This window comes from Dermacentor andersoni, chromosome 7, assembly GCF_023375885.2.
Source record: "Dermacentor andersoni chromosome 7, qqDerAnde1_hic_scaffold, whole genome shotgun sequence".
NCBI lineage: Eukaryota > Metazoa > Arthropoda > Arachnida > Ixodida > Ixodidae > Dermacentor > Dermacentor andersoni.
The window spans coordinates 82,241,456-82,267,413 of NC_092820.1; the positions used below are offsets into that span (position 1 = coordinate 82,241,456).

General features: G+C 48.7%; 1 long non-coding RNA gene across 1 annotated transcript; it reads right to left on the bottom strand.

Moving 5' to 3' along the window:
* Positions 1 to 4,485: 4,485 nt before the first annotated feature.
* LOC140219287 (uncharacterized) lies at positions 4,486 to 6,091 on the bottom strand. The gene is made up of 2 exons (XR_011895441.1): positions 6,006 to 6,091; positions 4,486 to 5,189 (listed from the first exon to the last, which is right to left on the bottom strand). It is a non-coding gene; the product is annotated as an uncharacterized lncRNA (long non-coding RNA).
* Between the last annotated feature and the right edge of the window lie 19,867 nt (positions 6,092 to 25,958).

A 25,958-nucleotide genomic window follows, 5' to 3' on the forward strand; every position in this document is an offset into this window, starting at 1 on the left:
AATAAGACGATGAATTGCCAGTGTCGAACATTACCAGTGCCTCTCTTTTGCGGGTGAAAAGCATGTAGTTTTGTGTGGTTGGGTCAAACTTCTTTCACAATTTAAGATTACCGTCATGGCTTTCTCCTCTGTGCGCTTAGCTTTCTATGATGGCTCTGAGTTGCGCTGTGTGCATAAATGCACTGAATATGAGAGAAGGCTTTGTTCTTGGAGAGAATGTGTGGAGCGCAAAGAACTGGACTCAATCTATTGGAACACTACTTTCATGTTTGCTCTCCCATGTATTTCGTTCTTCGCTGCGTACAATGCTATTGACTGTCAATGACGTAACGAAATCCAGTTTATACTATAAGTGAGCTTTCGGAAATCTGCACTGCAACCACGGAATTTGCTAAGGACATTCTCACTTGTGTAGTTTTCTCCGCCATAACTAGAACCGACATTTTCATGAATGCCGATAACGTGGATGCGACAAAGCAACTTTCCCGTGTGTGAAAAGCGAAACATCGGAGGTCAGGGGCGTTGGCTGAAAACACACATTTTCACTATTAACGGCGTCATCTGGAAGACCCCATGGTTCATGCACTCTGTCAATAATCTCACTGCTTGATTTGCCCATGCACGCATGCCATCACCATAGGTGCTTTAGAAACTGCTCAGCTAAAGCGTTTTGTGCCGTTGCCTCCAAGATTCATCAGGTCGGAAATAACATTGGTCGCGGCAGCAAAGTGCGGCACTTACCGCGAACACACTTGTGGGCATTGTCGTTGGCGTTCGGCGATAACGAGTGTTCCTCATGGCTCATGCTGGATGCTCATGCTGATTCACTATTTCTGTCTGTTCACCACATTAATTATTTGTTCATCATGGTTTATTCGGCCACTGCTAAAGTCGCTGCAATGGCTTGTACATAATCTAGCGCGACCAAAATTAAATATAAATACTGTGTGGGAAAATGGTCCATCGTCTGGATAGAGTTGGGGGAGGTGTTGGGCGGGGTTATTGAGCTTTAAGCGCACTAAAGCTACTCAGGTCCAGGCAGAAGAGTCCATGGGGGGGGGGGGGGGGGGTGTCTCCGTGGTTAATTCCCGTACGATGTATAGCATCGCCTGTGGGTTTGTAAGGTACTTGTGCGGGGGCTAGCTTTTAAGCTAGCTTGTGTGTATTGCTGCGTTTGTCACCTGCCAGGTGGCAAATTGGCTCTATCGAGCGGTTTTTTAGAGATTTCTTGCGAGGGCCGCCATCAGAATTTCGCGTGTATTGGAAGATATGATGACCGTGACGATGATGATATCGGATCATGTTTCTGCATTTCTAGATGGGGGTTAAGCGGTGCCAGATCCACTTCTCGTAGCTGGTGGACCCACATGCTCCGCGAAATCTATCACTAGCATCTTGAGTTGCGGGATAGTTCCAAAGCAGGTCTTTGATGTTTGGCTTGCCTTCAGCGCGTAATGTCAGAAAAATGATTTCCGTTTTCTTCGAACGTAGTGCGGACACGAGCCTGAAGGTTGAGTGTCTGATAGTGCAGCATGTCGCCCCCTTATGGCCGTTAAATCTTTATTACTTGCGAGCAATGCTGTATTCAATAACATATCTTGATCATCATCATCGTCCATTTCACGTTGCAGTCGTCCAGCCCCGCACTTGCATTATGCATGTGCACTTTGAGGCATCGTCAGGGTCTAATTCTGCATGGCCGTTGTCTCTCTCAATAATGTACAGGGCCCTGCATACTTCGTTTAACGAGTTCGAAAAAATATTTTTGCGTTTACCGCTTCAATGTCCTTGCTGAAATTTTGAAGGATCGCGTTTTTTAATAAGAAGAAACTTTATTGAAGAATAGTCCGGCAGTTCTTGCTGTGGTGGCCTCAGGTGGCGGCTCGAAGTCCTTGGACTCGGGCGGCATCTTCGGCTTGCCGGACGGCCCAGAGCTGGTCTGCCAGCTCTGAACTTTTGATAGCCGCCTCACAGCGGCGGCGACGACTACGGAGAAGGTCCCCGGCGGCTCCCGCATCCGGGGCGGAGTCGGGAAGAAGCGAGCTCGAGCCTTCCCGTACTCTGGTAACGGCCGCGATTATGGACGCGCCGCGAACGCAGCTGGTTTGATTATCGTTGTTGCTGGAACATTCGCGTTTTCGAGTCTACGTCGTTCAGTGTAACGCTTGCCACAGTTAATAACGTAGTTTTAAAGAAAAAAAGTGTGAATTTCCCTTCGCTCGTAGGGATTCGAGCTGCTTCCGCGACGGCGCAATCATGAACTTGTGTCTTCGCATGCCGGCACGTGCATAAAGCAGCGTTTCAAGGTGGGTTGCCACGTGTTCCAGGTGCGGCCAACAAGAGAAGGCTTTTTCGTTATTTTCTCTTAAAGGCACACCAAAGCGAAACAATAAATCAGTTTGAACGAATCAAGCATTGTTTGAGAACCCTGCGGGCAGTCATTTCAAAAAAATAGTTTGATTATTACATGAGAAAATGAAGGTCCAAGTATCGATATTTGAATTTCGCGCTGAAACCCCAGCGCCGGTTCGTCAGCGTGACATCAGGGATACCAAAGTATGTTTTCGCATTTGGGCCGCGTTGGGTGAATAAAGGCTCCCGAAATTTGCCATGTTTAATATTTGGTTCCTTTAGAACACAATGTAGTCAATCTGTACCGCTATATAATTAAGTAGGCCCTAAAAGATGCCATCAAAATCCAAGACGTCACAGCCCCCAGGTGCGGGAACTTAAGTAGGCGTCGCCACCCGTATTTCGTTCTTATGCTTTTTCTGGCTTACCAAACGTCTTATCATCGTAAGAGTGGTGTTTTTGGAGTTGTAGAACGGTAATTTAATGATGCAGAAGAAATCGTTTTTCACTTTAGTGTCCCTTTAATCAATACAGGGTTACAAGTTTTTTTTTTTTTTTTGTCAATTGCTGAATGGTCACTTCAAAACTAACGCCGTAGCTTTCGTTGAGGCAAAGATAAAAGGGAAAGTGCGCCAAAAGCATTTTCCCGCGAACACGTAGGCCCGTTTCCAAGATTTCCGACTCTCGCTCGCTCGGCCTACCCGGTTCTTCGACGGATCCTCGCCGTGCGACTCTGCGAACCGTTTCACTGGAGAGACCCCTTCCTGGTGTATTGGTGTACCCTCTCGGGAAGCGGCTGGATGTCGGGTGGTGATTGGTTTAGGCAAACCATACTGATGTCTGTTTCTTCTCCCGGCCAGGCAAGCACTGTCTGGTCGGCTTCTCTTGCATCTCATGATTATCCCATTGAACTTCTCTTGCGCAGCGGATTTACCCGCGTTCATGTGGCCCTGCTACCGTCCAATGGGGAGTCAATTCGAATGGAAAACACCAGATTCGTTCGGGAAGAACTTCAGAAGGTGACACCCCACTACCAACAGATCACCGAAGTACGGCAGTTTGGTCGCGGTGGCATTCTCTGCTGTTCGCCAGACCATGCATCTATCACTGAATTTTTCAAATGTACAGCGTTTGCCTCGCATCCGGTGAGCTCCTTCATTCCTGCTCACTTAGCTTGTGTTAAAGGACTATAGTTCGTGGGGCCGACTCGAGCCTTTCCCCTTCAGAAATGTTTTACTTGTTTTCTGTTGCCGGAGCCGTGTCCGTATTTCGTTGATCTCGCTTATTTGAGCACAAGATACCCACAGAATCAGTCATTGTTACCTTCCCTGGAACGACTCGTCCGACGGAGGTCAAGGCGTGGTCACTCAATTACTAGATTGTGCTATCTCCTCGCCCCCTTCAGTGTATAAGGTGTTGGCGCTACGGGCATAGCATTAAAGGGAAGCTGAAAGGTTTTCCAGGAAAAATGAGTGAACATCTGTACATAATGGTTTTCAACCCTCCGAATTCGAATAGCGTATCGAAATTGAGTGAAAGAAAGCGCAAATATATTTTATTTCGACGAAAAGTGCAGCAGCGGACACGCCCAGTTCGCGCGTCTCGTTTCCGCCTGTGATTGGTCGGGCGCCTCGTGACGTCAACTCTAGTAACCTACCGCTGCCGCTACACATGGAGCGCGGTGCCAGGTAGTTTGGTGCTGTTTTTCTGAGACGGTAATGGAAAATTTAGAGAGACTGCGTTTTTCTGAGGAGTTCGGCGTTACTCCCTACATGTACGAGCCGATTGCGAAGAGCCGGCCTCTCGAAGAAGGAAACGATGCTGGTGCGAGCAGTGCTTTCGACGCGAACGAAAGCAAAGTCTTGGGATCTCCTCGTGTTGGAAATGCTCGTTGGTGAGTATGTTTTTTGCAAAGCGATCTAGTGATCTCGCCGATCTTTCGCCGATCTAGTGAGCTCGTTTCCGGTCAAACAACTGTAGTGTTGTGTTCCTGCATGCCTCCTCGTGGAACGTAAGCGGGGATGCGATCGACGGCATTTGTGCGCTGTCCAAAGCTGTCGGCAATTTACTGTAACATAGCAGCGGCAGCGTAGCTGCCGTCATGTAAGAAGGGAGACGTTGACGACCCAGTGGTTAGCCGAGAACAACGCACAAGTGTTTAATGCACGTATATATAAAGCAAAAGGGGAAAGGGAAAAGGAGGAGTGAACATAGAAAAAGAACTTGGCGCCTGCGCATTGACAGCGCGCACATGACGCGGCGGTTTGATACCACATTTTACAACATTTCTTCCCTCTTAAAAACGCTGCACTGGTTTGCGGGATCTTGTGGAGCGTCGAACAGGTTGCATGGGTACTTGGTCTGCCCCGGATGCCACGAGTGTTGGAACAGGTATCTGGTGGTCCAGGTCTCGAAACGCTTCTTGGGGTGAAAATTCTCCCGCGTCGTCGGGGCTCGCGGATGGCTCTTGGCAGAGTGGCGGTGCGCTCTGAGTACGGTCTCCGCTGATGGAGCCTGGGTCGGTTCTTGGTGGTTCATCTGGAGAAGATTCAGTGCGGGTGCGCACTTGGTCGATTTGACGCCGCACGATTGCTTGAGGAGTCTCCACTGTGACCATCCGTCCTCCCGATGTCGCTGTTACCCGTCCTGGTATCCATTTACCATTTGACCCGTAGTTGCGGACATGTACACTACAGTCCGTTGGAGGCAACCACTCGTCGTCTTCCTTTTTAGAATTAGACACAGTCGCCGCAGGGAAGCAGGTGTCCAGGCGCGATCGTATCTGGTACCCCAGCAGCATTTCCGATGGCGACTTTCCGGTTTTCTGGGGAGTCCTTCTGTAATTAAGCAAAAAACGTGTAAGGTTATGCTCCAGCTTTCCGCGTCGCATCTTCCGGAGACCATCATTGATTGTCCGTACTGCCCTCTCCGCCGCTCCGTTTGATTGCGGGTGATAGGGGGCGGTTCTTAGGTGTGTAATGTTGTTCCTGTCAGCAAACGTTGCAAATTCCTGGCTGGTGAACTGAGTTCCATTGTCGGATACGAGGGTTCTTGGTACCCCGAAATGGCTAAATATATCCCGTAGGCAGTCAATGGTGGTTGCCGAAGTAGCCTGGTTCAGCGGCACTGCTTCTATCCACTTAGTGTGGGAATCTACTACCACGAGAACCATTTTACCTTCTATTGGTCCTGCAAAGTCGACGTGAACCCGCGACCATCTCTCCTGTGTTTGAGGCCAATTTAACGGCGGGGCCGCTGGTGGCATAGGCAAATTGGCAATGCAGTTCTCGCATTGAGCTGCCGTGAGCTCTACTTCGCGGTCTATTCCTGGCCACCAAAACAAGGACCGCGCAACTGTTTTCATTGCCGAGGACCCCTGATGCGTTTCATGCAATAATTGTAGCAAGCGCTTACGCGCTGCGACAGGTATGACGACACGGTGTCCCCAATAGACGAGATCGTGTGCCAGAGATAGCTCCAACTTGCGATCAGCAAAGGGGGCCAAGGAAGGGTCAAGTCGTTCTGCGCCTTTCGGCCACCCGTGTAACACGTTTTGCTTTACGCGAGCTAAGGTTGAGTCATTGGCGGTCAGCTCCTTCAGCTCACGTGTTGTGACTATCCCTTCATCCAGGCTTTTCAAACAAAATACGTACTCTTCAGGGTCAGGTTCCGTGACGAGATCGGAGCCCTGCAGAGGCAGTCTGCTCAGTGCATCCGCATTCAGTAGCAGCCTTCCCGGGGCATATTCGAGCTTGTAACGGTAGCCTCCCAGGTAGAGGGCCCAGCGTTGGATGCGAGCTGCAGCCATGGCAGGTGTCTGGCGGTCGGGCCTCAGCAGTCCTAGAAGTGGCTGGTGGTCGCTAACGAGGACGAACTCTCGACCTAAAAGGTAATCCCGGAACTTAGTCACCCCAAAAACAAGTGCCAGTGCTTCACGTTCTAATTGAGAATAATTTCTTTCGGCTTTTGTCAGGGTTCGGGAACGCAACCCGACTGGTCTGTTGGTGCTTCCAATCGTGAGAAAAAGAACAGCGCCTATACCACGAGCGGACGCGTCACATTCCAACTTCAGTTTCCTCGATGGATCAAAATGCACAAGGACCTCGGCGTCCTTAAGATGCTGCTTTGCCTTCCGAAATGCAGATTCCTGCGATAACTTCCACTGCCAGCGTGCGTTTTTTTCTAGCAACTGGTACAATGGGAACAATGTATCTGACATATTCAGCAAAAACTTTGAATAGAACGAGATCATACCAAGGAACGAACGCAGCTCACTTAGGTTTTGGGGACTAGGGGCATTCATGATAGCATCTACATTCTTCTCAGTTGGGTGAAGGCCGGTACGATCAATACGATGCCCAAGATAAGCGACAGATGGCTGGCTAAATTTACACTTATCGTACCTGAGCTTCACACCGTGTTCTCTGAACCGTTCTAACACCATTAGCAATCGAGCTCCGCAGTCTTCAACCCTTTCCGCGACTAGAACGTCATCCAAGTAAGCCTGAACGCCAGTTAACCCAGATAGTATGGTATCAAATTTTCTTTGGAAAATTGCGGGAGCCGAGGAAATGCCGAACGGAAGCCTATTGTAACAAAACAGGCCTTTGTGAGTGTTGATAACGCAAAGCTTCCGAGAGTCCTCGTCCAAAAGCACCTGGTTATAAGCATCCCGCAAGTCGAGCGTACTGAACAACTGGCCTCCTCCTAATGACGCAAAGATATCTTGAATTACCGGAAGTGGGTACTGCTCCGTGGCGCAAGCAGGATTTAGAGTAGCTTTAATATCACCGCAAATTCTGACCGAGCCATCTTTCTTCAGAACGGGTACAATGGGCGTCGCCCAATTCGAATGCTTGACTGGCGATATTACACCCAGCGACACTAACCGGTCAAGTTCTTGCGATACCTTGTCACGTAGAGCATGTGGAATAGGTCTCGCCTTACAGAATTTGGGAACAGCGTCGCCCTTCAGCAGGAGGCTGGCTGGTGGTCCCTTGATCAACCCCAAGGTTTCCGAGAAAACGTCCTGGTATGTGTCGCAGATGGCATGGATCCTGTGACAGTCCACTTGATTCGCCGTGGCCTCGCCTTCACCCGTCACTTGTAGTACCGGAACGCCCGCCTGTTCCAGGAGCATTAGCAGATCTCGGCCGCACAAGCTTGGTCCGGGGCAGTCTAGCACTACAAGGGCACAGTTAACAGAAATATCGCGGTATTTCACACAAAGTTGAAGCTCGCCCACCACCGGCAATCTTCCATTGTAGCAGGATAGCTTCACGTGTGAAGGTTTCAAGCTTGGCCAGCATTTGTGATGTTTATCAAAAAGCTGTCGCGATATTACGCACACCGGTGAACCAGTATCTACTTCCATGGATAAATTCACGTCCCCCCAACTAAACGTTCGCCTAATTGGTGGCTGAAGAGCATTCTTTCGTGCTGACGCCAACGTCCAGATGTGCGCACTATCGCTGTTCTCTTCTGAAACGGCGTCTTCCACCGCCAAGGCTTTCGCGTGATGGACTCTCCGATTGCTGGGAACACCGTTACCATTGCGGCTGCGACACATTTTTGCCAAGTGACCCCTCTGACCACAAGAGTAACATAGGGCTTTAGCCCATCGACAGCTGTTGCTGTCGTGTCTAAAACTGCCACACCTTCCGCACTCCAGTCGCCCTGCGCTTTCCGTGCTTGATCTCGATGGTAGCTTGCGATGTGCTTCCACTTTAAGCACAGGCGGTACGTCTACGGACATTGTCCTGGCGTCTTTTTCGGCAGTTTCAGCGGCTATTGCTATCGACTCCGCTTCCTCCAGCGTTAATTCCTTCTTTGACAGAAGTTGCTTTTGCACGGCCTTTGAACGCACGCCACAGACAATTCTGTCACGAAGTATCCTGCTCAGCGAGTCGCCAAAATTACAATTGTCTGCTATGCGCCGAATCGCAACGAAAAAATCATGAATGGATTCATTCTCCTGCTGACAGCGGTTGAAAAACTGGAAACTTTCAGCGATTTCGTTGCGTTTTGGGTCATAGTGGTCATTTAACACCCTGACTACTTCGTCATAGCTTAGGGCATTGGGCTTTGCAGGTGCTATCCTTCCCATTAGGATTTGAATCGTCGACGTGCTAAGTGCAGCCACTAGAAGTGCCCTCTTCTTAGTAGAATCCGAAATGGCATTAGCTTCAAAATACGCTTCCACTTTGATGAGGTAAGGCTTCCACTTATCTGCGACGTCGTCGAAGTTCGGAAGCATGTGGAGGCCATCGTGGCCAGCGGTACGGCTGTCTGCGGGTACTTAGCGTCGGGTTCTACCTCGACTGCGTGGGTGTCTTCCTGGCTCGTCGCCACTGTAACATAGCAGCGGCAGCGTAGCTGCGGTCATGTAAGAAGGGAGACGTTGACGACCCAGTGGTTAGCCGAGAACAACGCACAAGCGTTTAATGCACGTATATATACAGCAAAAGGGGAAAGGGAAAAGGAGGAGTGAACATAGAAAAAGAACTTGGCGCCTGCGCATTGACAGCGCGCACATGACGCGGCGGTATGATACCACATTTTACAACGGTTTAAACGCGTGAAAAGCTTCCCGGTTCATGCAGTACGTGTAGTGACCTTCATCTGTTGACTACCACGTTGACTACCACTCACGTTGATTACCACTCATGTTGACTACCACGCACGTTGACTACCACTCTACATACACGCAGACGCACCAACAAAGGAATGCAGGGTCGATCGAAGCAGATTACGATGGCACGCACGCAGAAACAAGCGCGGTCAGGCACGGTCGCGGACGCTGAGAAGGAACGAAACACTAGAGTTGACGTCAGAACACCACGGTTTCCGGTCTCCGCTCGCATCGTCAGCGTCAGCAGCAGCGCGCGGCATTCGACGGGGGGCGGAGCTACAGCGCAGTTTCAACCGACGATTACGTCGCACCTAATTGAAAAAAAAAAACCAAATTTTACCTACATGGTTTATAAGGTTCCCGCATCCGTATATGAGCGTCTTATTGAATTCGACAGACTCTTCAGCTTCCCTTTAAGAGATGCTGATCGGTTCCTCGATGTTGTAAATGTGCAAAAAATTACGAATTAAAGTATTGTTCATCACAGGAAGAACGGCATTGTCTCTGCAGTGGTTCTCACAGAGCTCAACATTCTAACTACTCAGCGAGAGCATAGGAATTACAAATTTTAGAAATAATTGAGCAAAAGAGATGCTCAGAACGGGAAGCCCGTTCCATCATTGGGGAGCGATCTCGCGGTTATGCCGGTGCAGCAAATCGACTATGTCATGCAGTTGACTCATCGCTTCCTGATGTCATACCTGTGTATCACTGAACAACTGTATATCAGAATGGACAACGGGGCTAGTTGGTTTACTTGAATCTTGGCTATTGCTTTAGCGCACGAAAGACGGAGAACGAAGAGGGAGACGACAGGACAGGGTGCGCTGTAGCATCATCGGTAGCACCCTTGCCGGTGACGCATTCCGGTAACCCCGCAAAGGAACCCGTAGATTTACGACACCTTTGTCAAAAACGCACGCTGCTAGAAATCTTTGTTTGTTTGCAGGCAGCTTTCTGGAACAACCCAAGTGCCACAGAATCCACCTTTCGTTGAAGCTGCCGATATCATCGTAACTTTCTCGCAGCGATGCGTCTTCACTGTGCCGCTCTTACTAGAAATGGCTTTTACGAAAGGGTAGACTCCTTCATCGTTAGAATGGCTTACCCACAGATGTGTTACTCGCGAACCAGTGAAGAGACAGTTGAACACGTGTTGTATTTTTGTACTCGTTGTGACGTCGAGACTGACATACTTCGAACTACAGCATGGTATATATGTACTCGACCCGAGCGGGTCGAACCAGAAGTCGACCTGCTCCAATACCGACTCTACGTCGGTTGCAAGTATATATTCGGGTAGGTTGGGTGAGTTAATCCACCACTTGCGAGCGCTCTAACCTTACTCACCTCGACGCTGCCTGGGTCCGACCTGAGCACAGCGTTTTTTATGTGAACCCGCCGACTGACTTTCGGCACGATAATTGAGCCGACTTTGCCAAACATTATCGGGTACATGAAAATGTAGCTTCTGTTAAACCGCCTGGACTCTTGACCATAGACGTATAATTATTGTTCCATAACATCATGCGTCGCACTCTCGCAAGGCAAGGTAATTGTTACAATTGTTGTTGGGCTAGTTGTTTTTTTGTAGCAGCAAACGACGCCAGAGAGCACAAAAGGCGTGGATTATGATCGTCCCTGTTTCCTTTCTTGCCCCTCTCTGGCGCCTTTTGCTGCCATTGTTACAACTTCCAAAATCGACTGTACTCAATGATCGGCGATTATCGCTCTGAGTGCGCGCACAGCTATATAGTGCTTTTCTTTCTCCGTTTCTCCTTCGCTCAGTTGCAGAGGCAGTACTTTTTTATCCGTTCCGAACCCTTGTGAAACAGGGTTCGGAACGCAGAATTATTAGCAGAAATAGCAGAATTATTATTATTATTATTATTATTATTATTATTATTATTATTATTATTATTATTATTATTATTATTATTATTATTATTGACCCCGTGCTTTCGTGCTTAGATGCCCTTCCCCCGCCCCCTTCCTCCCTTCTACTGTAATCACTGGAAGCCCTGGAAAGCAGGTTACTGTGATTTCGCCAACACGTATGAGAGCCGAAGCAACAGGAGGAGAAGCAGCAATAACTGTAGCAACTGCTCATTCCTTTTTTTTTTTCGCTCTTCGTGTCTAGTTTACACGGTTTCGAACCTTCAACCATTACACACGAGTAACACCTCTATGGGTATAGCACATTGCGTATAAAATTGAACTGGTGCCACTGGCACTCTCTAAAGCAGCTCATATAGCTATAGTTTTTCCTTTCTTCCATCTTTCTTTCTTTCACTACGCGGCCCACTATTCCGCATCAACCAATGAAAAAAAAAAAACTTCATGTTTACTAGAGCCTTCGGTTTGTCGTTAGCGTTCGCCCTATGAGCCGAAATTCGCCTGTTCCGCTTTAACTATGCTTATGCGCAAAATCCCTAACTGCAAGACAAAATCGCCATCTTAGGAGACAGGACTGTGCGCATCGCTCTGCGTTGCAAAACAACTGTACCGCGGTTGACGAACGAGCAGTTCACAGGAAATACGCATATTTACAGATCACAATCCAACATAGCCTAGAGTAAAATAGTTCCTGTCTCACCGTGGCCCAGCTGGTCATTGAGTTTCCCGAGAAGAACCACCGAGTACACTCTAACCACCATTTTTCACGCAGTTCATGGCCTTCGAAGTCGAGCGGCGCGCGCGGACCTCGGAGGCAATGTACCGCCACGTCTACTGCGCAGCGACGCCGCTAGAGGTGCCACGACCCGCGTTATGCTGTCATTCAAAGGTTTTCAATCAGAGGCCGATTGAGATTGAGTGTAATTGGCTGGTGAGTCGCACGTCTCTCGGCGCTTTAGCACCATGGCGCAATGGTAAGCATTCTTCTTTCTATGTAAAAAGCACTAAGTTGTAAGTGAATTTCGCAGCCCCGAAAGCAACGAAAAAGTATATTTTTCTATAAAGCAGTATGCCATTCTAGTGCCCGCTCAATTAAAGGCACACGCTCCATCCCCAACTCGCAATCAGTTGATTGAAATAACGGCTAGCTACACTGTGCCTTGAGCACGCGTTATGGACGTTTCGAAAATGTATCACGCTTTTTAGTTAACATGAAAGCTCGCACGGTGAAGTAGCAGTGCCACTATGACAGACCATCTGTATCTGGACGTCGTCTGTTGTAGAGTTGTAGGTCGCACACCTAATTATGCCGTATGCTGAGGCGTACGTCTGCCACTTTACGATGGCCGATAGTTTTCGATAAATGCTTGAAATGCGGGAATATCGCGGATATTGTGGCTGTGGTTTATTCATGCAGTATACGTGTCCGCGAGTCCTGGGTATCACGTGTGTTTGTAAGCAACATCGTTAGCTAAAAGCAAATTCGATGCTTGGAAATGCGTACGAACGCCGAAACATTGCGCAGCTTCGATTGTTTTGTGCACGTAGTTTTTTTTTCCTTCTTTATATGCACCGAGTGATTGGTTAAGGACTTGCCTACCTTAGCATATAGAGAAGGAACACCTTCGCTGAGGGCCGTGTGATTCAGACGCTGAATCGTGCTTGAAACTTTCATAGAGTGCGTTCTGTCGCCTCGCCCAGCGCATGTCGGCGCAGCACCTTTGGGGGTTGCCTGCACTACTGCCTGCCCAACAAGTGGATGAAGTCGGTCCGAAAAATGTAGAAGGGCAGCATTGGTCAGTTTCGCAATAATAATAACCTTCTACTCGTCCACTGGCGACTTCCGTTGGTTGGTTAGCAATAGTGTTCATTTGTTGTGATCATGGGCATAGAAAGTAAAATTTTTTTAGAGGGTGGCACGCTTCTAATAGGGAGAGGAGGGTGGACAAGGCAGGTGTTGTAGCACATCGTTTTATGCGTGGTTTTGTGCAGACGGGCTTTGTCCATCACCAGTTTAACCGACAGATAGGAGTGAAATCTAGATTGCGCAATTTGAAGCGCTATCAATAGCAAGCACAAATGTATTATTGGCTTATTTCCGGGGTCATACAGAGTAGCTGTGCGCTCCAGGTCGTGTGTTACTTCCGCCAATCCGTAATGGCGGTCTCTTTCTTTATGCAGTGTCATAAACAGCTATTTTTGCGAGCGTTTCGTGAAGCTCCCTCTCGGAGTTCAAACATCAAATTTTGCACAGAGGCTCATCTTATGGCTCGTCACTATCTTCAGCTTTGCTTTTTATACGGGGTTAAAATTTGGTGCATTTGGCGAAGAAAGCGAACACCGTCGACAACAAATGAGCATCGTGGAAGCCCGCCGACGGGAGGCCCGGCTATTCACTTAACTAGGTTAGCACCACGATGGTGTCGGCCTTAATTTTTTTTTTTTTTTTACAGCTGCACATGGTATAGACACCTAGCCAGTGTTTTAGGTACGCAATAGTGGGTCGTGGCAATAGCTAAACTGAACTTGGATCTTTTAGCGAACTGAAGACGAGTCAAGGGACGCGTTCTCGGACGATCACTTTTGGTGATACCACCACTTTCCCGTGACGTACTAGTACACGGTGCGTTGTATGATTCGAGAGGTTCTGCTCAGCTAACCAATCAGCGTGCGCTCAAAGTGACGTCTCCGAAAGCGACCGTCCGAGAATCATATAGGTCGACGAACTCAATGATGAGTCGACTCTCTAAGACGGACAGTGAGTGCGGCTGAGTAGAATTTCTGTGAGTCTGGGTCCGAGTGAGTCCGGCTGAGTAGAATTTTGGTTAGTCTGAGTCCGAGTGATTCCTAAGCAAAAAAAAAAAAAGAAACTCAGTGAGTTCCGTTTATTTTGCAAAACCTAGACAGAATGAGTCCAAGAATGTCTCGACTGTCAAACACCATGTCCCCCAGCGGCCCGACACCACATCCGGGACTGTCCAGCGCGCGCAGTGGTACGTGAGCCAAGCGCGTTGATGCAGCCACGATCAACGAGCGCCACAGCTGAATCCGATTAGCTACTCACAATTGACGGACCGTGCTCGACTCCCACCTGGAGTTCACCAGGGAGAGAGAGCTTGATCGCAGGACTCTAGCCCTGTGACCGCGGCACCGTTTATTCCCTTCCCCGCTACCGCGGTTCGCCAAAAACGGGACAGTGAGCCTTCCCTATTTCAACAAACTTATAGTATATGCTATCTTCTGTGCAGAAGGCGACGGCATCGTTGCCACACACGTCTTCGTGAACTGACGTTCCCTATTCTCTGACCTCTGTGACTTGCGTGGACAGTTTTCATATATACGTGGCTGCAGAATTTTGTGATTTGCATTTTCAGGAGCAGTCAGGCGCCCACAGGAAGGGCGGTTTCCGATGAAATTTCGGAAGAGCTGGAGAATATAAGAGTGAGATTCCTATTTTCTCTTTCCTTTTCTCTGGTCTTTCTAATCACTTCAGGGAACAATTTACCATCGTCAAATTCAAGGCGAGTAATAGAGAAGTCGCGTGTTTAGCAGAAATCTTAAGAACATAGCACTGTTTTTGAAATATGTCCATTACTGTGCATACGAAACGAATCTTGCATTTAACAGTTTCCGATGGCTTTGAGTTTGCCTGGTGCGTGCGTGTTTCTCGAAAGACCCTCGACGTTGTTCCTAGGCACTTATTATTATTAATGCGCAAACATTCTTTGGCGAGTACCCCAGCAAAAGCTGTGCGTAACGCGAAAAGTGTCGCAAGCTTTATCTGGAAGATAAATGCATAATTGGTGGACATTTCATCATTTTAATAGTGTAAACGTTGATGATTGTGTGCTTTACAGTTAATAAAATAAGGAATGGAAAGCGAGAAAAAAAAAGACGCAGTTTCCCCCGAAAGGCGAAACATCGATTGCGATAGCAATTTAGTAGACAGCTATACGAAGTAAGGATAATTTTATCGGCAGTGTACACTTGGAAATATTCGCTTGCTAACTGAATTAGCAAGCATGGCGTCAGCGCGCACAGGCAAACATGAACACATTACACTCGATGACCGCGGACACTCGCTGTCAAAATGCTGGCGTGAGCGATCGCGGCAGCAGCAGCGAAATAAGTGACCTTCGTGCTGTGTATCGCTTCAACGCAAACTGAGCAGCGAGAACACAGCACGCACAAATGTATGAGCCGTCTGCAGATCGCTTTCGAGATACGCCGCGCGCCACCAGGCGCGGCAGCGAAAAGTACGCAGTTGCTGCAGCAGTAGAAGCCGCCCTCCTTCCTTCCGCGCTGCCTCCCCGCTTTCCTCCCTTTCGCGCGCGAGATTGAGTCGCGATGGTCAGTTCCCCTTGCGCCCGATTGCGAAATGCGCACTCGCTGCCGGAGCACAACGCCGCCCCCCTCCCTCTCTCTCGCCCATCCTCCCACGGCTTTTCGCGCGATGGAAGACGGCGGGCTTGCTCGGCCGCGATGTTATCACACTAGGACGTTATACGGAACATGACGGCGGGAATTCACCTTAAATGTCCATGAAGTTGATATCACAATCAAATTTGGTGCTTACAAACTTTGGACAACAAAATACGGTGCGGCGCAAGCTCGGACGTCTCCTAGCATTGCACAACAAACATGTAGCAACCTATACATCGGGTACAATCAAGGTACACATTACAGTCTACTGTACTGTAAAGACCAGTCATACAGATGTTAAACAGTGTGGGTGAGATGACGGCGCCCTGAGGAGTGCCCCGCCCTCCAAGGGGCACATTGTTGGAGCAGAAGTCCCCAATGCGAAGCTTGGTCTTCCTGTTCGTTAGAAAAGAACTGACGTAGCTGTGGAATCTGGAACCGAGACCCAGGTCTGAAATGGTCTTTACGATAAAGCTGTGGAGCACGTTGTCGAAAGCTTTCTCGAGGTCCAGACCGAGCAGAGCCTTGACGTCTCTGGAATGGCCATCCACAATCTGAGGCTTTGTTAGCTTCATGGTATCCTGCGTCGAGAGTCCGGCGCGGAAGTCGATCATGTTGTACGTGTAAACCTCGTTGTCTTCGAGGTACCCGTTGGCCCTGTTGAATCAGGTGACAGAGAACTGTGCGGAATAAAACCACTCCTTATATATAGTTTTCATTGATTGCGAGAAAACGTTTGATTCAGTCGAAACCTCAGCAGTGATGCAGGCATTACGGAATCAAGGTGTAGACGAGCCATATCTAAAAATACTGAAAGATATGTATAGCGGTCCCACAGCCACCGTAGTCCTGCATAAACAAAGCAACAAAATCACGATAAAGAAGGGCGTCAGGCAGAGAGGTGCGATCTCTCCAATGCTATTCACAGCGTGTTTGCAGGAGGGTTTCAGAGACCTGGATTGGGAAGAATTGGGGATAAGAGTTAATGGTGAATACCTTAGTAACTTGCGATTCGCTGATGATATTGCCTTGCTTAGTAACTCAGGGGACCATTTGCAATCCATTCTCACTGACCTGGACCGGCGAAGCAGAAAGGTGGGTCTAAAAATTATTTGTAGAAATCTAAAGTAATGTTTAACATTCTTGGAAGAGAACAGCAGTTTACGATAGGTAACGAGGCACTGGAAGTGATAAGGGAATTAATAAATCTGCTTAGGGCAGATAGTGACAGCGTATCCGGATCATGAGACTGAAATAATCAGAATAAGAATGGGCTGGGGTGCGTTTGGGCAAGCATTCTCAGATCGTGAACAGCAGGTTGCTATTATCCCTCAAAAGAAAAGTGTATAACAGCTCTGTCTTACCAGTACCCACCTGCGGGGCAGAAACCTGGAGGCTTACGAAAAGGATTCTACTTAAATCGAAGACGACAGAACAGGCTATGGAAAGAAGAATGATGGGTGTAACGTTAGGGGATACGGAGAGAGCAGATTCGGTGAGGGAACAAACGCGAGTTAATGACATCTTAGTTGAAATCAAGAAAAATAAATGGGCATGGGCAGGGCATGTTAGGAGGAGGGAACATAACCGACGGTAATTAAGGGTTACGGACTGGATTCCAAGAGAAGGGAAACGTAGCAGGTGGCGGCAGAAAGTTAGGTTGGCGGATGAGATTAGGAAGTTTGCGGGGACAACATGGCCACAATTAGCACATGACCGGGGTAGTTCGAGGAGTATGCGAGAGGCCTTTGCCCTGCAGTGGGCGTAGCCAGGCTGATGATGATGGTGATGATTTCAATTTGGGGATGACATTAGCGTTTGGAGGAAAACATCGACGAATTCAATACGAAGGCTTGAATTTCATTGCCTCTGTAAAGGGAAGCTGAAGAGTCTGTCGAATTCAATAAAACGCTCATATACGGATGCGAGAACCTTATAAACCATGAAGGTAAAATTTTGGGGGAGATTTTTCACTTAGGAGCGACGCAGTCGTCGGCTGAAATTGCGCTGTAGCTCCGCCCCCCGTCGAGCGCCGCGCTCTGCTGCTGACGCTGACTATGCGAGCGGAGACCGGAAACCGCGGCGTAGTGACGTCAACACTGGTGTTCCTCTCCTTCGCAGTCTCCGCGACCGTGCCTGACCGGGCTTATTTCTGCGTGCGTGCCGTCCTAATCTGCTTCGCTCGACCCTACATTCTTTTGTTTGTGTGTATATAGGAGTGGTAGTCGACGTGCGCAGCATCAATTGAACTTGTAGGCCGATCATGCCGGCGTTCTGTGCAGCCTACGCTTGCACGAACACCAGCGGCCGCGACGATGTTTCGATGTTCCACTAGTTCCTGCAAGACAAGAAGCTTTCAGGTAAGTGGGAGGCTGCTGTGAAGCGAAACAGCTTCAAGCGCTCAAGAACAACAGTGTTGTGCTCTAACCACTTCCGTGACGATTACTACCGGAGTTTATCAATAATGCGTGCTTTGGGTTCTCCTAAAAAAAAAAATTGGCACGCTGAACGGAAGGTGCATGTTTATCTCCCACCCTTGACGCAGGTTTCATCGCAAAGCGCCGCGAATTTTCTATTCGCAAGTGTGTTGTGAAACGGCCTGCATGCAGCTACCATAACGCAGTGCAAGCGTAAAGTTTGCATGTGTTGGAAAGCCTGCTCACGCCAGGACGCTGCGCTCCCCCTTCTCTCGCACACATAGAGAAACCGACCATCTCACGTAGCTGACGGAATTCGCCGGTTACGAGTAGCGTGCGGATGGCGCGCTGATGAAGGTTCTATAATACACGTGCTACAACAGCGGGTAAACTTTTCCCGCGTTTAAACCGTCTGTGTAGGTTGCCGACAGCTTTGGGGCAGCGCACAAATGCCGAAGATCGCATCACCGCTTACGTTCTACGAGGAGGCATGCAGGAATTTAACACTACAGTTGTTTGCCCGGAAACGTACTCACTGGAACGCTGAATGCAGCTTAGCAAAAAACATACTCGCCAAAGAACATTTCCAACACAAGGAGATGCTAACACTTCGCCTTCGTTCACGTGGAAAGCAGTGCTTGCACCAGCATTTTTTGCTTCTTGGAGAGGCCGGTTCTTCGCACTCGGCTCGTACAGTCGCGGTCAAAAATACGCGGCCCACGGCTCCAGTCGGCGGAGCGGCCGCGAGCCGCACCGCGGCGCTCGCGTCGGCGCTGCGAGAGTTTGCGCTCTGACGACAGGTATCTCCCTCGCTCTCGGGCGGATACGTAACGGACGATACGTAACGGGCGGATACGTAACGGATACGGACGATACGTAGGGAGATACCTGTCGTCAGAGCGCAAACTCTCGCAGCGCCGACGCGAGCGCCGCGGTGCGGCTCGCGGCCGCTCCGCCGACTGGAGCCGTGGGCCGCGTATTTTTGACCGCGACTGTACATGTAGGGAGTAAAGTATAAACCCCTTACAAGTGATCTTGCACGCGACAGCGACAGCGTGACAAGCGAGGCGATGTCTGTCGCGTTCACTCGTCGCCTGCAAGCCGAACTCCACGCGAACGACGGCTTTGAGTGACGACTTCCCGGTATGAGGGCAGCAATATACGCGCCGAAACTAGCGTGACGCATGCTTTATCAATTTAAGTTGATGTATTTTACTGAAGGAGCATAAATATTTCTGAAGGTCTTACACTAGGTTCTTATTTTTGCACGTGTAAAATTCGATAGTTTGCTCGTTCCGTGCGACAAACAGTAGTATTTGAGTTATGTACATCCAGTTTCGGCTTCGCACTATTGGCTAGTCGCTCATAGCATTTCCGGGCGACGAGCGACGAGTTCTAGATTTCTAGAAACGAGCGATCGAGCGACAACACCGAGCGATTTGTTCAAGCGACGGCCCGTTTTGTCGCTCGAAGCCATCGCCCGTCACCGTCGCGCGCAAAATCGCTCTCGTAGAGTTTGGACTTAACGCCGAACTCCTCAGAGAAACGCAAGCTCTCGAAAATTTTCATGACCGTCTCAGCAAAACACCACCAAACTACTTTGCACCGTGCTTCGTGCGTAGCGGCAGCAGTCGGTCCGGACGAACACCATTGTTGACGTCATGAGGCGCCCGACCAATACCAGGCGGACACGAGGCGCGCGAGCTGGGCGTGTCTGCTGCTGCACTTTTCGTCGAAATAAAATATGTTTGCGCTTTCTTTCGCTCAATTTCAATGCGATATTCGAATTCAGAGGGTTGAAAACCACGACTTACTGCTCTTCACTCATTTTTTCTGGAAAAGCTTTCAGCTTCCCTTTAAGTCAATACATCGAATCTGCACGTTTAATGGTGCTAGCTCTGCCTGCAAGAATAAAATCTCAGCGATGTGCTGTCAAGAACAGTGAGCATTGTAAGAGTTTTCGGACGAACCCACCGCCGTCAACCAGATGTAGGAGTCGTCGGACGATCTCGCCGCTGCCACCATTTGATGGAGTTGAAGGTCGTAGAGAGGAACTCGGTGAACTGGATTTATTTACATTATTTACATCTTAGACAAGACATATATCGACAGTCTAGCGTGACTCCCATATGGAGCCCGCAAGACTAACATACAGCAAACAGCTTACGAGCACACAGCTCACGAGTACATTTCGAGCATGACAACGAGCACGCATCTCACTAGTACATCTCGAGCACGACAACGAGCACTCAGCTCACTACGACGAGCGCACACTAGCAGCCGGCAATCACTGCTTATAAGCACTTGGTCCCCCCTTGATTCCGAGTGCACGGAAACGTTCATCCAGTCATCGTTCGACGTCACCGTTCGACGTCACCGTAGATGACCCGCCCTTTTGGAGGAGGCGGGCTCACATACTCGCGTTGCACACACACACAGGTGTAATGGTCCGGAGCCGACGTCAGAGGGGCTTCGTAGAACTCTGCTCCGACCCGGGTGGCGCGGCCGTGTAGCACAAAGCCTGCTTCGTCGAACTCCTTCACTCGCACCGGCGACGAGGCTAGAGGTTGGCGGCGGCATTCCAAGATGAGGTTACCACCGCTGGCGTAACTGGCTGGCAAACTTGCACTGCAGCTGGCCGTTCTTAACAGTATCGAAAAAATGTACTTGGTTCATTAATGAAAACGTACACTGCTCGTCTTTGAGGAGTATCGTAAATATTTAGTAACGTTTGAACCGTATGGGTACTACATCTACTTTGTAAGCATGGCATTCATGCCTCCGTGTAAAAAACGTTGTTTGCAACAACAAGCACCGAGGTTCCCTTTCTAAAGGTTGCAGAGGATTAATTTTATCATCTCGGCTGCCACAAACAAGGCGCATCCGAATTCAATGATGAGACGCACATGCATATTGTATGCCGCAACTAGAGTGTTATTTCGCAAACCAAAGCTTCGTTTACTCAGCCTCTGCGGAAGATTGATGTAAAGAAAAAAGCCATTTTAGTTTAACCTTTTAAAATAATATCCTCGCCAAAATATTATTTCAAATAATAATGCCTGCGTGCGCAAACCAGCTAGTCAGCTTTTCTTAATTTGGAATAAAGTATTATTCAATTGAAAAATTTGAGAACTAACAGCTTTAAAATATCTTTTTCTGCTCATTTTTCCGATACTTCCGTATGGCGAACGCAACAATTAAGATTACCACAGCGAGTGTTTAGTCTCAATTTAATCGGGAAGCATTCCTTGCCTTGCTACCGCCGATTTGCCTGCATCTGCCTGTATGATGAGCACTCCTTGCGTTCTTCTGAGTTCAAGGTGCAGGTAATTAGCACAACCTGCTGGGTGGCTGACAACCGCCATTGTCCACGTTGGTCACGTGTACTTTGGCTGATTTTATTGAGCAGACTCTGAATCCAGTGAAGCCTTGAACTGAGGACCCCCAGCAGGCACAACGCACAGCCTCACAAAAATACAGTGCGTTTCTTCTCCTTATACCACGCTTTGGGGTCACTGGCTATGTATAATTTCATTAGGGGCTAGATCGCGCTGCATATCCATGTAAACCTAGTCTCTGTCTACGTGCTGTTAAAAATGAACGAATAACAATGAAGAACAGTGACTATACGACGGCACGAAGACGAAATAATGACGAATACGACAAATATGAAATATGATGGCGGCGTGCAAGAGGAAGTTCGAATGCGTGTTGTAGAGTACGGGACACGTACTCTACATTTATCGCGCTTATGTAAAGGCCGTTATTGAATTTGATTGTGTGTTGATCTCTGGCTTTAAAAATTTCCAAGTTACAACCTATAATTTTGAAAATATGGGCGCTACGTCAATCTCTTCGGGCCCCTAAGTATATTGCCAATTCTTCTCTTCACCTTGAAGCAAACATGCAAGATTCAGCGGTTATATTTCAACAGCTAACACTCAGAACTTGTGTACAGGTGGCTAATTACATGGCTAATGTACAGGTGGCTAATTAGAAAGAATAGTAAGATTTAAGACTATAGATTGCAGATCACAAGTTCTAAGTGCAAAATTGAATCCAGCCAGTAAGCAGACACCGTCTGCTTTGCAGAAGTCCTGACAAACGTGACTTTTGACATATCCGTCCCCAAATGTGCTAAATATATCATAAAATTTCATTTAGAAACTCTGTGAAATACACATTCGCGTTACAGTTAAGGTAATTGCTAACTAAACGACCCACGCTTTCGGTAAGCGGTTAACTGGAACGCCAACGTGATTTCAAGCGCACCTTGTGGGCGGATATCTAGAAAGTGCTGCTAGTGGTCGATCCCTTCTGAACAAATATGACATCACGATACTGCCCGGTTCCAGCTTTACAAATGCGACATCTGCCCTAAAGTGAATTATTATAAATGTTATTTAATGACATTTATTAGTTAATTAGTTATTGAATGCGTACTGCTGGCCACTTCTGATTAAAGGCTGCAAAGCAATACGTTCGCACGTGCCTTGACTAACGACGTAAGACTCCTCCTGTGCGCCCAGAAACACTTATATACAACCCATAACCATTCCGCAAGGACCATTTCAGCAAATTGGCCATGCATCTGCTGGGATAGTTCCCCACGTCTTCGTGTGGCAACGGTTGGATTGTAGTGGCGGCCACCGACCACCTCACCCATTGCTGCGAAACGAAGGCGCTGCCATGACCTGCTACAGCCGACATCGAGAAATTTTTTTTTCATGCATTGTATCATTCTACGCCACGGAGTTCGAGCCGTAGTCATTACCGATTGCGGGAAAGCATTGAACACAGAGATGTTGCGAGAGGTTCTGACTCTGAGCGGCACTTCACACCGCAGAGCAATGGTTTATCATCCCCAAACCAACGGCTTGGCATAACGACTAAGCAAGACCATCGCAGATATGCTGTCAATGCATATTGCCACTGACCAAAAAAAAAAAAATCGGACCAATATGTGCTCCCTTACTTAACTTTCACGTGGAGCACTGCAATTCAAGAAAGTCCAGGCTTCACCCCTTTCTGGTTACTCCGCGGCCGAGACGCATCCAGAATGTTTCATACCGATGCTGCCATTTTAGGCCAGCGCCCCAACGAGGCCCGTCAACTCCCGTCGTACCGTATTCACTGTCGGCAAACATCTGACGCCCGCCGTTACACTCTTCGCCACAGAGAAGTTACCCGCAGTTCTCGAAAAGAGGTGCGGAGATCTATCCGACAGCGAGCACATTAGGAAAAGCTATCACGCCAGTACTTTGGTCCTTACAGGATTGTGCGGTGGCTCCGCGACCTTACCTACGAGGTTATCACGGAAGGCACCTTGAGACGTTCCCGTCGTCAGCCCCCCCCCTTGAAGTCGTTCACATCACCAGACTAAAACCTTACTTCTCGCGTAGAGACTCGCCTTCCCAGTTGTATTCTTTTTTTTTTCGTTTCAGCACGTCACTCTGGACCTATATTTTTTTAGAACAATTGTGTGTGTTTCTTTCTCAGGTGTACAGTGACCTATCGTGCCTGCTTTATTTATTTAGTCACAGCTCTTTTCTTAGTGGGCCTTGAAACTCAATGCTTCTCTGGGAGAGGGAGTAACGCCACATGCAATCTGTGTGCCTTGTGCATTTGATAGCGAAGAAGAGGACACTTCTGAGCTGGTGCTAGTAAAGACTGCAATTTCCTGCGCGAGAGATAAAGAATTCATTCGTAAATTTTCTTGGTTTCATTTTTCCTTCGTAATTCAAATTTTGTATTCCGTAATACATAGGTAGTTAGAATCGAGTTCCTGTATATGTCAGTATTTTTCTAAACTTTGCACCGCCTGATTTCTGGCCAATCCCCCACAGTGTGTTGCGCCAGGTCTTGAGCAACAACAGCACCAACGAGAGCAGCAACGTTGGTTCCGAGCGGTCTTTGCGTACTTCACCAGCGATATTTTATCAGTCACTTAGAGATTGCGATTAGTCGCATGCCATGTAACGCCGGCCTCTTCGCGTGATGCGCTTGCACAGGCCGCATTGTGCTATCTCTCATGGGTTATCTTTTAACATTCGGTTCGTCCTGCTACGCAAACAGGCGGCATATAAACAAGCTCTTCCAATGGAATTCTTCACACTTCCGAATAAGCGCCTGGCCCTGTGCTTCCACCATCTTTCTTTTTTCCGTTGCGGTAAAGAAGTACGTATGATTGCAAACTAAATATTGGCCGCTTCTCTATCCACCTTACTGGATGTATATCTCTCCATGGCACCAACTGGAAGACAGATCCTTATTCCTTATAGATCCTTATATCCTTCCTTAGATCCTTCCTTATATTCCTTATAGATCCTTATCCGTTAATCTCCCACAGCCATACGGACGTCGTATATATCTCGCATGATCATGCAAAATTGCCTAACTTCAGGACTACCTGACGTGGGGTCTTCGCTTGCAGACACTCCGCAAGGTACCGTAGTAGAAGCAGCGAAGAAAACGCGTATAGAAACGCCAATGTAAATCTTCCATTGACCTGTTTTCGGAGCAAACACACATCAAGCAACACTGCACCGAAAGCACAGGAATATTTGGTGAAAACAGATACAAATTGATCGGGGACCACATACGTTTATCAACTGACCAGAGCTTGAGCGCAGCTCTGTCCTAGTTAAACTTCGCACAAATGGACTTCTTATTTTCTACATCCATTCGTTTAAGAGAAGATTTTCTCGTTGCTACAAAAGGCCACAAAAGCGCTGCTGCGATATTTGAAAGCGACCGGATTGAGTCAACGTCTGTGATCCGGACTGAGTGACCGACTGATATCTCCAGTGGACTTTCTCTTTTCTTTTAATCTTTCCGTCCCCCTTTCCCTCTCCCCAGTGTAGGGTAGCCAACCGGGCTCAGTCCTGGTTAACCTCCCTACCTTTCATTTATCATTTTCTCTCTCTCTCTCTTTCTCGTTGCTCCAGTTTTAAGTCACAACACGAAGAATCCAGTTCGTAAGCGGGAGGTGACCTGCCTTTGAATCATCCTCTGTCATGCATGCCTTGACGCGTGCCGTTTCAGCTGACGTTGGCAGCAATGGCGAAGGTACGCCTATGGCCGGTTGCGGCTACACTAGACAGTGGGCCGCCTTCACCGTCGTCATCGCCCGCAGTCGCAGCGTTCCAGTGCTCCTGATCAACTACGGACACGCCAGACTCCTCCTGCTTGGCTGGAACGACGAACGTCTTGCTGAAACTCCGCGCCACAGAAGCGAATCCGCTGGTATTGCTCCCAACTCCTAGCGACGGTCCCGCGTCAACCCTCGATCCATTCGCCGACGCCACCAGTACCGAGAACTTGGCGGTGGCCGAGCGGACATCGGTCGTCCCAACGCCGCCAGGAGCAGACGTCCGCTTACCACCACTGTGCTCGTCAACAGCCGCTTTGGTGCCGTGGTTCGCGATGTAATTACGCACTTCATCGGTGTTCTTCTTCAGCTTGCCGTAGTTGCCGAGCGAGTAGGCCAGGACGCAGGCGCATCCCAGGATGGAGACGCCCAGCACGGCGATGATCACGTACAGGCCTTCTCTGTGGACAAGCACAGCGGGAAGGTTGAGCCATGCCTGCACCTCCGTTTCCATGGCGCCGGCAAGCTCCTGATGATGGTGTAAAAAGGCCGGGCAACTGTGATGCAATGACGGCTACTCCTCTAGGAGTTGCGCCTGGGGCTGCAGTCGACTGCGGCTCGACCAGGAACTGGTATCGCCGGTCGCAGTCGGTGGGCCTCGTACTTTGGCGTCTGTGCGATCTCTTCTTGTTCTTCTTCTCTGTCTTCTTCCATTGCTTTAGTTTTGCTGATAATGATGATAGTATTAGGACGATAATAAAGATGATGGGTGACGACGAGGACAACGACGATGATAATGATGACGCCGCCGATGCCCATTGAAGTGGGTGATCACACTAACGACTGGGCCAAATCGAGAAGAAATGAAGGATCGATAATGTGACAGTTCTCCAAGCAGTTATCACACGGCCACCTGGCTCTGCTCGTATAAATTGTGTATAAGAGGGCTGCAACGTAATTACGGCATGGATTCAGTTGTTTGTGCAGCATTGTAGGCGGCGGAGAGAGCTTCCACGTCAAACTAAATATAGGTCGGTGTCGCAGAACAAAGGTAGTCTCTCTCGTTCAGTGTCTCACAGCGCGTCCTGCCTGAGAATTGCCTTAGTAGGCGCATAAGTGTCCATAAAGTTTGTGTCAATATTTTTGTGCG